We start from the raw sequence: 14,025 nt of genomic DNA, 5'->3' as shown, positions 1-14,025 counted from the left end.
ATCATTTTCCCTCCTTGAATAACGTGGCCCCTTAAATTTGACTTCCTTGTTTATGTTATCCTTCCTCCAGCCAATGAGATTCATAAGATCATAAGACATAGGAACAGAATTACGACATTTGGCCCATTGAGTCTGCTCCGCCATTCGATCATGGCTGATCTATTTTTCCCTCTCAATCCCATTCTCCTGCCTTTGAACCCACAACCTTTTACGCTAAGGATTAAAGATTCACATTCAGCAACCGAGGTAAAAATATCATAGGGTTATTAGAGTAAATCTTATTTTTAAATGAATTTTCTTTGGGTATTTGCATTTATTAGTTGTTAAAATATAGGATACATGTGCTATGGGAGAGTCAAAAAACATCCAATTATATAATACTGAGCCTTTTTGTTTTCCAATAGGCATAGGGAGGTATAGTGCCTAACCCTGTCCCACTTAGGAAACCTAAACGGAAACCTCTGGAGACTTTGGGCCCCACCCAAGGTTTCCGTGCGGTTCCCGGAGGTTGCAGGTGGTTTCTGGAGGTTGCAGGTAGTGGAAGCAGGTAGGGGGACTGACAAAAACCTCCGGGAACCTCCGGGAACCGCACAGAAACCTTGGGTGGGGCGCAAAGTCTCCAGAGGTTTCCGTTCAGGTAACCTAAGTGGGACAGGGGCATTAAGGAAGAGTAGAATCGTTAGGCTATAATGGTCAGTGGGCTAGATTTGGATAGAATATTTAGAAAGAACTGATCAAGTGATAAACCACCAGGAATATGTTCAAACTGCTGTAAAATAGCACTGCCCCCTACATACTAACTCAGGAAACTGGGTGCAATAAGGCATTTTGCTGGAAAATTAAGCAGGGTTTAGTTTAGTTTATTGTCACGTGTACTGAGATACAGTGAAAAGATTTTGTTGAGAACTAACCAGTCAGTGGAAAGGCAATACATGATTACAATCGAGTCATCCACAGTGTACAGATACATGATAAAGGGAATAACTTGAATAATATTCAGTGCAAGATAATGTCCAATAAAGTCCACCAAAGGTAGTCCAAGAGTCGCCTACGAGGTAGATAGTAGCTCAGGTCTGCACTCCAGTTGTTGGTAGGATAGTTATTGCCGGATAAGCAGGATATTTCCGGCATTATCGTTCCATTTTACACCCACTGAATCGTACATGGGTGACTATATCGAACACCCATTGTGGCCGCAAAATTCATGGAGTTGACACAGTGTTCCCCTACCACAATACCCATTCCTGCTTGCTGCAGGAAAACTTGGATCATTTGACACTTTCATTACAAGCTTTCACAAAAAATTCTTGCTAAAATAATGCAAGCATAAGGTTTCAGCCCTCGGAAGTTTTCTGTCCTAAAATCCTCAACCTTGTCTTATCAGTGACAGGAGTGTTTCAATTGGCATTGAATTTGTGATAGTCAGATAATAGTCTCAGTGTGCAAGTTGAAGTGACTCATTGACACTGACAAGCAGAGATCGTGTTGGCTAAGTCACAGGAGAAAAAACTGTGACAAGAAAGCATTGAATTTTTTTTTCTCTAAATTCTTCCCAGTAGTAAACTGACATAATAATGGGGCCAACACTGGCTCAGTGGCAGCACACTTGCGCAAAGTTCATGAATCCAAGCCGCACTCTGGAGATTTACGCACACGACCGAGGCTGAAGCTTCAGAGCTGGCGCTGGCAAGTGTTATTAAAAGTCTCCTCTTACAGATACAATGTTAAATCAAAGTGATCTGGTCTCTCTGGTGGACAGTTCAAAACAGAACAAGCCAGCTCTCTCAGTATTTATCCCTCCGTCAACAGCAATTATTTCACGGAATTAGCCGTGCGTTTATTGGCAGCTACATTTGCCCCTCCACAGCCGAGACCACATTTCATGGGGGTTTCGTTGGCTGGAAGCCGCTTTGGGACATCATGAGGTCATGAAAGATATTGCAACAAGTACGATTGTGTTCTTTCTAATGAAGACGAAGCTTTGAAACTATAAAATATCACCTGTTCCTCCCACACATCCAAGACGTACAGCTTTGTAGGTTAGTTGGCTTTGGTAAAAATTGTAAATTGGCCCTAGTGTGTACAATAGTGTTAGGGCCTGTCCGACGGCGATTTTTTCGGTGACTGCCGGAGTCCTTGACTGACTTATCAGGGTCACTGAAAAATTTTGGACATTGCAAAATCCAGCGGCGACAAAAAAATGTTGCGACACCTGAGGAGACACCGTGTGTTAATATGTCATCATGCCGTGACTTTTTCCGTGACCTGATAGGTCAATCAATGATGCTGGCAGTCACCGAAAAATTCGCCAAGTGGGACAGGCCCTTTAGTGTCAGGGGCAATCGTTGGTCAGCGTGGACTCGGTGGGCCGTAGGGCCAGTTTCCACGCTGTACCAACTAAACCAACCTAAAACTAAACTTGACAAATCAGTTATGGAACTGTGTTAGAATGTGATAAAGTCAGTGATTGTTTCATTGCAAAGCAATTTACAACAGCTTTCAAAGTGAAGTAACCAAAATATAGACTGGTGACAGCTACATTTGAATGACAAAATATTGCGGTTTAAATTGTGGGCTGTGATGAACTCTCAGCCTTTGACCTTGACGGAACATTTTTGCAATGGTCAGGTGATTATTGATATGAAGGCATCCCTTTTGCTAATGCTTGCTGCTAACAGGTCACTTCAGAATGGAGTCCTGTTCATGGGTTCATAAGTTATAGGAGTAATATTTGGCCATTCCGCCCATCAAGTCTACTCCGCCATTCAATCATGGCTGGTCTATCATTTCTTCTCAAACCCATTCCCCTGTCTTCTCCTCATATCCTCTGACACCCTTACTAATTTAGAATCTGTGCCTTAAAAATATCCATTGACTTGGCCTCCACAGCCGTCTGCAGCAAAGAATTCCACAGATTGATCCCCCTCTGACTAAAGAAATTATTTCTAAACTTTCTAAAGGTACGTCTTTTTATTCCGAGGCTATGGCCTCTGGTCCTAGACTCTCCCACTAGTGGAAACATCTTCTCCACATCCATGTTGATCTTTGAACTGGCTGAGGAGCCAATTCCACAGGAAGAATTTCCACAGGCAGTGAACCATGATGCAAATTTTAATTCACTTTTTAATACACAAATGATTAAGGGAGAAGCAAAAATAGCATGAACTTTATAATTTAAAACATTTCTCATTTTTGTAATATTGACTTACAAGAGTTACAATGCAAACATAAAAAATTGTCTTAGAGACATACAATTTACTAAAGAGTCATTATGGCTATGTACATCGTTGACATACAAAAATCTGAGAAGGTACAGCCTGTAAATTGTTCTGAATCACTGATAGCTACTTGTGGACATTTGAGTTATAAGTTCATAAGGTCACAAGTGATAAAGCAGAATGAGGCTATTCGGCCCATTGTCTACTCCACCGTTGAATCATGACTGATCTATCACTCCATCCAAATCCCATTTTCCTGCCTTCTCCCCACAACCCTTACCCACTGAGATTCTGAAATGGTGTAACAATTGTGTTGGCCACTGGTAGTTCTGCCATAATTGCCACAACATAAATTTAACATCTCTTGATTGTAATTGGGAAGACAACTTGCCAAGCTTACACTATGAATGCCTATAACCCTTTTTGAAAATTAACTCTTTCGATATAAATTGATGACTGTCTTTGTGACAGAAATGAGACCTAATTTGAGAAAGGACATTCTTGCTATTAAGGGAATGCAGCGTAGGTTCACGAGGTTAATTTCCGGGATGGCGGGACTGTCATATGATGAAAGAATGGAACGACTGAGCTTGTATTCACTGGAATTTAGAAGGATGAGAGGTTATCTTATAGAAACATATAAAATTATTATGGGTTTGGACATGCTAGATGCAGGAAACATGTTCCGGATGTTGGGGGAGTCCAGAACCAGGAGCCACAGTTTAAGAATAAGGGGTAGGCCATTTAGAACTGAGATGAGGAAAAACTTTTTCACCTATGAATTTGTGGAATTCTCTGCCACAGAAGGCAGTGGAGGCCGATTCACTGGATGCATTCAAAAGGGAGTTAGATAGAGCTCTTAGTGCTAGCGGAATCAAGGGCTATGGGGAGAAGGCAGGAACGTGGAACTGATTGTGGATGATCACATTGAATGGCTAAATGGCTTGCTCCTACACCTATTTTTTATTTATCTATGTATCAATGCACCATATGTGCTTCTCCAATATATTAAATAGAGCTTCAAAAAAGCTTTTGGCATTCATGTGCTACAATCATGCTACAATTTGGGACTAGTGGTGTGGTTTTCCATGTCACAATAATGCAAACTGAAATATAAACCAGGAGTAAAATTGTCAAATCACATTACGTCAACTGTATTCTATGCTTTCTCTTTCTCAACATTTCCCCTGTATGAAATCTAATGTCACAGCCTTCTACATTAACTTGAACTTTGCTAGGATATTAAAAGCTAGGATGTTATGTCCTGTTCCCCCAGAATGTTCTGCCTCAGAGGGTTGTGGAGGCGGGTTCTCTGGAGAGAGAACTAGATAGGGCTTTTAAAAATAGCGGAGTCAGGGGATTAGGGGAGAAGGCAGGAACGGGGTACTGATTGGGGATGATCAGCCATGATCACATTGAATGGCGGTGCTGGCTCGAAGGGCCAAATGACCTACTCCTGTACCCATTGTCTATTGTCTATTGTCTAAATTCACACAATAGTATTCCCTGATATAGGAGATGGGAGATTACTTTGTACCCACCTGTCATGTTTTATAATCCTGATAGATCCACAAATCTATTTTATACTAGACCAAGTGCAGACCAGTTGGGTCTGTTCCCCCAACGTGCGGTTGTGTGAGGGGGTGGGAGGCGGCACGCAGCATCACACACAGTAAACTACCCCCCCCGCACTCACGCTAATTACCCCCTTGATATTATATTAATATTATTACTTTGCTCCTTTTACCCCATAACCGCCCTATCTACTGACGCATAGCCCCCAACTTGCAGTCACATCTAGAGAGGGAGGGGGGCGGGCAGGGGTAGAGAGTGAGGGCAGAGAGAGAAGGGGCAGAGACAGAGAGAGAGACAGAGACACAGAGAGAGGGGTAAGAGGGGTTGCATGGGGGGTGGAGGAGGAGGATAAGAGGGAGGGGTGGGTGAGGGGGGAAAGGTGGGGCAGAGGAGGGGAGGAGAAGAGAGAATGAGAGTGAATGGGGGATCAAGAGTGGGGGGCAAGTGCTGAGTGGGGGGGTGAGTTGGGGATCAGGTACAGGGGGAGGGAGGGGGAGGGTGGAGGGAAGAGGGTAGGGGGTTATAGGGGCAGGAAGGGCAGGTACAGAATGAGACCACACCTGGAGGGAGTGTACAGTTTGGGAGAGGAGGGAGTGGGAAGGAGGGGAGGATGAGAGGGTGAGGATTTTTAAGGGTTTGGACACGCTAGGAGGGGGGAAGGGAGGGGGGGAGGGGAGAGAGGGTGGAGAAGGGGTAGGGGGTAGGGGAAACACTTTTTCTCACAGGGAGTGGTGAGGAGGAATTGGTGCCTCAGGGGTTGAGGGGACGGAGGGGGGGGGGTCTAGATAAAAGCTTTTAAAAATAGCGGAGTCAGGGATTAGGGGGAAGGCAGGAACGGGGTACTGATTGGGGAGATCAGGAGATCACATTGAATGGCGGGGCTGGAGGGGGGAGAAGGACCTACTCCTGAGGGGGGAGTCTAGAGAGGGGAAGGAGGGGAGTTTTAGGGGAGGGGGGAGGGGAGAGACTTTGTACACACCTAGTCAGGAGAGGGGGAGGGGGGGGGAGGACCAAGTGCAGACCAGGAGATAGGGTGGAGGGGGGTGGAGGGGGTAGGGGGGTCCCCCCCCGTGGTGGAGGGGAGGGGTATTATTAGGGGAGGGGACCCCATAACCAACCCTATCTACTGAGGGGACCCCAACTTGGTCACATCTAGGGGGGGAGAAAAAGAGGTGGAGAGAGGCAGGAGGACCGAGAGGAGGGGAGAGAAGAGGCAGAGAGGAGGGGAGAGAGAGGAGAGATGGAGAGAGGGGAGAGGAGGGGGGGAAGGAGGGAGGGGGAGGGTGAAGGAGGGAGAGGGGGGGGGATAAGAGGGGGGGAGAGAGGGGGGAGAGGGGGGGAATAGAGGGAGTGAGGGAGAAGGAGGGGAGGGGGGGGGGAAGGAGGGGGGGGGGAGGGAGGGGAGACAGAGAGGGAGAGGGGAGAGAGGAAGGGAAGAGTGGGAGGGAAGAAGAGGGGGGGACAGAGAGGGAGAGAGAAGAGGGGGGGAGGGGGAGAGGGGGAGAGGGTGGGGGGAGGGGGGGGAGGAGAGGAGGGGGGGGGAGGAGAGGGGAGAGGGAGGGAGGAGAGAGGAGAAGAGGTGAGCGAATAGATTCAAAAAGGAGCTTCTGGGTGGAGAGGAGCATGGGAGGGGAGGAGGGGAGGGAGGGGAGAGGAAGGGAGGGGCTGTGACGAGGAGAGGGGAGGAGAGGAGAGGGGGGGAGGGGGGAGGAGGGGAGAGGGGAGGAGGGGGGGGGAGAGGGGGGAGAGAGGGGTGAGAGAGAGGGGGGAGGAGGGGGGGGGGGGGGAGGAGGAGACGGGAGGGGGGGGGAGGAGAGGGGGGGGGGGGGGGGAGAGGAGGGGGGGAGAGGAGAGAAAGGGGGGGGGGGACCTAAAAAAGGGGGGGGGGAACTAAAAACATTTTAGAACCAAAAAGACACATTCTGCAAGCATTGTAGAACCAAAAGAGACACTTTTTGCAAACATTTTAGAACCATTAAACATTTTTTGCAAACATTTTAGAACCAATAGACACATTCTGCAAGCGTTTTAGAACCACCAAGGACACTTACATTTGAGTAGACATGTGTTCAGTGTTATTCACAGCTCAGAGAAACGTGACCCTCTGCCTTCCACCAGCTTGCAGACACTGATTGAGGCGCACGACTTCCTGGTTTTATAGTCCCACCCTCCTGCCGCCAGCGGGGGCAGCAGAGAGAATGGGAAATTTTGTAAAATCATTAATACCTCTGTCATTTTTCATCGACGGGAAAAATCCTCAGCACACATATATGGCGGAGGGGGGCTCTGAGCAAGGTGGCTAAAAATGACAGCCGTATGTGGCGGCGTTCTCTCGGAAATCGCAGCACAGATGGCCAAAACCGGTCAAGAACAGACTTTTAGTAATATAGATATACTGTATATAAGGTATGTACACAAAGTATGCTTAGCAACATTTATTAGAGTTTCAGAAAATCGTGGAGTTTAAATAATAGTGTTTTCTAGCCATGTTGCGTAGGTGTAAATTTCATTTCATGGAGTCCCCTCCATTTCTTCCTAACTTTAATATTGTTTTAAACAACATCAAGGCTGTCTGACAGCACTGTTGACAGCGAAAGTAAGATGAGCTCCAGGAGGTGGGGTCAGCTTATTTTACATCCGCCAATGCAAGTACTTCCCACACACACCCTGCTGTTCATAATGTGACAAAGTACAAAATTCTAAAACAATACACACTTTAACTCCTCTTCAGCGATTGAGGCAATTCTCCTTCCTCACTGCACACCCACGTAAGGAGGCAGAATATTCAGCTCCGTTAACATTGACATTGGTAGTCATCATGCAGCATTACATACACTACACAACTTAATACCAGTTTCAATCCCTTCATTAACACACCACTAATCCTGTCCTTTGAACCATCCTAGGTTTTGAATACTTCTGGCAATTTGTCATTCCGCAAACAACGGGCCTGTCAGCTGGCACAGGGATTAAGGTTCTGGTTGTGATCTGGCTTTGACCCATATCTCATGGACATCTCATGGACATCCCACAGGGACTTCCCGGAGCGCGAATACTGGCCCTAGTGGAGCCTAACATTTTTCCCCATGCTGATATCAAACTGCCTTGACACAATTATTGTCCCACAACTATGACTCTTTGTTGAAGAACATCAATGGATGGTTTGTCTTCCAGGATTAGACATTTTCTGGCAGGGAAGTGCATGATGTATTGAGTACAGTTTTCTTTGATGAAATTAAAGTGACATTTTACCTTTCTTTGATAGACCTAAAACAAATCACAATTGCCTTATCTTACATACACACATTTCTTTTGTGTCAATTTACATTGTGAAAAATTCCAGTCTATTCTAAGTTTCCAAGTGCAGTACAGGGTGAAGAAAAAAAAACGTGGATGATTTCAGCGATATTTATCATAGATTAAATGTGCTAAAATTACTTTGACTGTTATGTCAAACTGAAGTAAACAAGATTTAATTCTTCACGCATTTAAAATTTATAGCTCTTGGAACAAACAAAAGAAAACCTTGAATGAGCATATGAGAAGATAAAAGATACAATATTCTTTAAGGATATATTCTACAGATTTTATACATCTGTAGCTGAATACAAATGTTACGTATTCAGAATATTTTTGGTCAATCTATGATAATATTGAACAAAACGGTTTGCTGGGTTGATACGTGGTGTGAACATTTCAGTTATGCAATTAGGTGCTATTTCTGCGAGCATTGAGTGAATAATCAACCATATAATCAGTACAATATATTACTATTTATTCATGGCAAGATATGTTGCCAATGTATAAATTGAGGTAAATTTCATCATATGGAAAATAGTGAATTGACACTTTGTACATATTTAGAAGTTCTGTACATAAGCTGATAGTTCTATAATTTATTCACTAAATTATATTATTTTAGTTAACTTGTCTGACTGTAGATGCAAACAAAAATCATGGTTTTAGAAACCCCAAAATAAAACAGAATGCTTAAATAGTCAATTGATCAGACAGCATCAATGGAGAGAGAATCAGAGTGAACACTTCAGATTGGAAACTTTTGATCAGAATACGTGGAATAATGGCTTTTCTACAAGCAGCAGCTCAAAGTACCAGAAGATTTAAAATGTGTAAGAAGTCATTACATGCTTTCTTCATTTTAATAATGCTGTTTGGTAATATAAAAGCGTTTAATATAAAAGTTGTTATGTGCTCCGAGTACAATGCTACAAAATAATTTTAAATCTTTGATGTCAAGCAGAATGCTTAGGCAACGTTAATTTTGTTGCAGTTAAGTAGCTTTGAATGACAAACTATGTACCAGGGATCTGAAAAATATGAAGGTTGTTATTTCACAGACTTCATGTCTCCTAGGAGCTGAAAAATGTTCAAGCTCAGTGAACATAATACGTTTCTATGCTGCTCGTTTGAATGTCTGTGATTCTTTACGAATTACTGGTATAAGATTTGCAAGGTAGAGATGCACTTGGAGAGAGAGGAGAAGCATGCTTTGCAATTGCTGCCTACTGGCAGGTAATTCAGTTTGCTCTTTAAGTCATTAAATATTTCAGTGAATGTATGAGGGAATGTGGCATGTGGTCGACCTCCTTCCTTAGCCATTGAATGAAGCTCCCACGGACAGAATGTAAATGCTCCTCTCAACAGAAGCCAGATGTTTCCTGTACCTGCGGTGTCCACAGCAGAAACACAAGCCTTCCAGTGTGGGACGCTGAGTCCCAAGTACAACCGTCTGTTCACTATTTATCCTCGCATCAGCTCGTGAAAAGACCCACTAACAGCACTGAGACCTGGGGAGCTGCAGCAAGAGAAGGGGCTGGCTGCACAACTCACTTCTTAAAATCATTTATTCTTTTGGCTGCAGCTCCCCAATGTGATCTGTGGTCACGATCAAACAGGTGGCAGCAGAGAACTGTAGTACTGCTGCTCAAAAAATGAAAAACGCTGAAAAGCTGCCTGTGCCAGTGCCTTCCCCACACATTGCCTGGTCAGTTTGTGTGTGTGTGTGTGTGAAGTATAACTGCTCTCATAGGGCAATTTACCACCGTTCTTTTAGTTTAATATTAACAAGGTGTATCATCAAACATTAATCTGACATCAATAACACTTTACCCTGGGATTATATATACTTATGGGGACCCATTATTGTGACAAATGACATTTCTGTAACAACTCAGATGATGTTGGCACCAAGTGACACTTCTCACTAAAGCTTGAATCACAAGATTGAGTGTGACGTGAATGACTGATGAGGTGAAGGGAAGCAAGAGTTAATGAGAGGAGCTCAGAGTTAAGGGCCTGTCCCACTGTACGAGGTCATTCAAGAGTTCTCCAGAGTTTTCCCCTGATTCGAACTCGGAGAATGTCCGTAGTGGGTCTGTCGGAATTCGGGGATGTCTCGTGGCGACTCGTACGCGTAACGGTAGGCACTTGGGAAATCAGGTCAGCTCGTGACATTTTTGCAACACTGTGAAAAATGTCCAGGCGTAAACAAATACTCGTGCTGAAAAAAATTGTTACTTTTTACTCGTACAAGCTGCTACGAGATCCATGAACTCCTACCCACCCGCTGCGGACATTCTCCGAGTTTGAATCAGGGGAAAACTCGGGTGAACTCTTGAATTACCTCGTACAGTGGGACAGGCCCTTGAGTAGTGAGGTCAGACCGAGTTTGAAGACCTGGGCTTTTTTTGACTTTCTCTCCTGCCTCTATGATGTTTAGAATAGCAAGTCTGACGCAATCTCCATAGTATTCTTTTTGTTCTCTTTTGCCTATAAAACTGATTTGCAACTAATCACCCAAGTGAGCCCTTTTCTGTTCTACCAGTCAGAACCTCGAACTGTTCCCTTGTAACAGAGGAGCTAGGAATTTTAATTTTGGTCCCACTATCCCACTTGAATCTGTTCTCCTCCAGAAGGAGCCCAGACACAGAAGAAATCAATGGCGAATGTTAACATTTCAACATGGAAAATTACTTTGCAGATGGAGTCGGAAAAATATTTTGGAACGTTTTAGTTGATTAGGTAGATTGCCATGGTGATTGGCGATGGAGTGAGCCTTGGTCAGTGTGAACTGCAATTTTCCTGCATGGTGGTGTTCAGTAAGATGAAGGGCCGGATAAATAAGAAGCAATTGTTTCAGCAGCACAGGTACAAAATAATTGGCTTGTGCAGCAAAAGGTGCTCGGGATAATTTTTTTACTGAGTGTGTTGTCATGATCTGAAATGCTAATTTTGAGCGGGTGGAAGAAGCAGATGCAGTTGTAGCATTCAAAAGGGAATTGAATACATAATTGCAAAGAAAAACATTGGAAGAATAAAGGAAAGGGATCAATAGTGTAAATCTATTAAATTGTTAAGATGGCTAATCTGGGTTTGTTCTGTGCTGTAAGATTGTATGATTGCACCGCAGGGTATTTCTGCAAAAAGGTCAAATGCTCTGCATTGAACCACTGTCACTCTCTCAGTAGGTGTAAAGATGTTTAGGATTTCTGCAATATAGTGCATGATTGCAGAAGTGGCACAGTGGTAGAATTGCTGCCTTACGGTGCCAGAGACCCAGGTTCGATCCTGACTCCGGGTGCTGTCTGCACGGAGTCTGCATGTTCTCCCTGTGACCACGAGGGTTTTCTCCGGGATCTCCGGTTTCCTCCCACACTCCAAAGGCATGCAGGTTAATTGGCTTCTGTAAATTGTCCTTAAGGTTAGGATAGAACTAGTGTTTGGGTGATTTGTGGTTGGTGTGGACTCAGTGGGCCATGCTGTATCTCCAAACTAAAAGTCTTAAGCCTATCTTGGGGCAGTACAGTGGTTGAGTTGGTGAAGCTACAGTCTCACAGCTCGTGACCCTAGTGCAAGCCTGAACTCCGGTGCTGTTTCTGTGGAGTTTGCACATTCTCCTTGGGGCAGTGTGTGTTTCCCCACAAGTATTTGGTTTCCTCCCACATCTCAAAGATACGTGGGTTGATCAGTTAATTGGTTACTCTAAAGTTCCTATAATATATATCTGAATATAGAATTTGGAGGAAGTAGATTGGGATGAGGGGAGAATAAAATGGGTTAGGCTAGGATTTTTGTGTTTGAAGGTCAATGTGGCCTTCGTGGGTTAAAGCAGTGGTTCCCAACGTTTTCTAGCTCATGGCTCCCTTGGGATCTTTTAATTTTTCTGTGCCCCCTCCCTAACATTATTAGCGGGAAAAAGTACTTCAATATTATAATACCTTCCATAAAAATATCAGTGTCTATTAATTGCACATATATTCTCTTTTATTCTATTCCACAAACATCAAAATTATTTAAACTACATAGATTTAAATTTATTATAACTGAAATATAGGAGGCAACAGGGTGGTAGCTCTATGGCCCCCTTCATTGAACCTGGGGCCCCCTAAATCTCAAAATTGTTCTGTGGCCCCCCTGAAATTTGCCATATGGCCCCAGGTTGGGAATCACTGGGATAAAGAACGTCTTTGTGTTCTGTATCTGTCTATGACTATTGCAAGATGCACTAGTCCAGTGCCCAATTAGTTTAAAATTGGGTGCCTTTTCGGCAGTACTGACTCAATGGGCTGAAGGGCCAGTTTCAGTGCTATATCTCTCTATGTTTTATTTAGTTTTAGTTTAGATATACAGCCTGGAAACAGGCCCTTTAGGCCCACCAAGTCTGCTCTGACCTGCATTCCCCATTCTCTAGCACTATCCTAATAATAATAATAATAAAATAAATTTTATTTACGGGCGCCTTTCAAGAGTCTCAAGGACACCTTACAAAATTTAGCAAATAGAGTAAAAACATGTAAGCGGAATGAAATAAATAGTAAAGACATCACCAGTACACAAATTAAAGACAGAATTCAATCCAAAGACAAAAATCAAAAACACAATATGAAGAGAGAGCAGCGGCAGCTAAAGCGCGCCAGCGTACACTCTCCCTTCCGGCAGCCATCTTGGACACAGAATAAAATAATCATTTACACACAAAAAAACATCCCCCCACAATGGTTACCACTGTGGGGGAAGGCACAATGTCCAGTCCCCATCCCCAGTTCTCCCATAGTCAGGCCTATTGAGGCCTCCACAGTTGCCTCTACGGAGGCCCGATGTTCCTGGCCGTTCTCGCCGGGTGGTGTTGCTCCGGCGTCGGGAGAGTCCTCACAGCGGCTGGGACGGCTGGAACGGCCGATTCCCTACCGGAGTCCGTGGCATTCCGAAGCCGACAGGGCCGCGTCGGTTGGTGCTCCGAGGCTCCCGATGTTAAAGTCGGCGCCACCGCCCGCGGCTGGCCGCTCCACAGTCCCGCAGCTCGACGGTGTTGATCACGGCGGTCTCAGCATACCGGAGCTCCAGCGCGGTGACCCAGTGCGGCGACCCAGGCAAGGCATCGCCCACTCCGCTCCGCGATAGTGCTCCAGCGCTGTGCCGCCACCGAAGCTGAAGGTGCTAGGGGGTCCCCGCCAGGAAAACGCCGCTCCACTCCCGCTGGAAGGCCGCAAGGACGGGTCGGCGGTGCAGCCCGGGGAAAAAGCTGCCTCACCGACCAGGTAGAAAATAGTTTCCCCCTTCCCCCCCCACATAAAAAAGTCAAATTCCCCAACAAACATGGGACAAAATTCACTAAAAACGAATTAAAAAAGTTAATTGAACGGACAGCTGCTGGTTAGCAGCCGTTCCCCAGGATGGCTCCTCCTCCAGACACTAGAGACAATTTACAATTTTTGCCGAAGCCAATTAACTTCCAGACCTGTACGAATTTGCAGTGAGGGAGGAAACCGGAGCACACAGGGAAAACCCATGCAGTCACGGGTAGAACGTACAAACTCCCTACAGCCAGCACCCGTAGTCAGGATCGAACTGGGGTCTCTGGCACTGTTGAGCTGCAACACTACCGCTGTACCACCATGCCCATCACGGCTGATTGGGCAACTCTACCGCTGCACTACCGTGGCCACCACGGCCCACAAACTATGATGCTGAGACATTTCTGATCACCACTGTCAAGATGACAATGTCTGACAAGGAACCTCCCATGCAGTTGAGCAGCAGAAAACATTTTGACATTTGTGCTTGGAAAGTACTTTTCATTCATTTAAAGGATGAGTTACGGCTGTACGGTGGGAGAACATTTTAGGTAATTTTACATGTTTGCATTTGTTTGGATTAATTTAAACATATTTAAATGTTTTTTAAATATTTTAGTTTCAATTTAAATATTTCA

Source organism: Leucoraja erinacea, chromosome 15, assembly GCF_028641065.1.
Source record: "Leucoraja erinacea ecotype New England chromosome 15, Leri_hhj_1, whole genome shotgun sequence".
In the NCBI taxonomy this organism is placed as follows: domain Eukaryota; kingdom Metazoa; phylum Chordata; class Chondrichthyes; order Rajiformes; family Rajidae; genus Leucoraja; species Leucoraja erinaceus.
Note: the sequence above shows the minus strand (reverse complement) of the source record.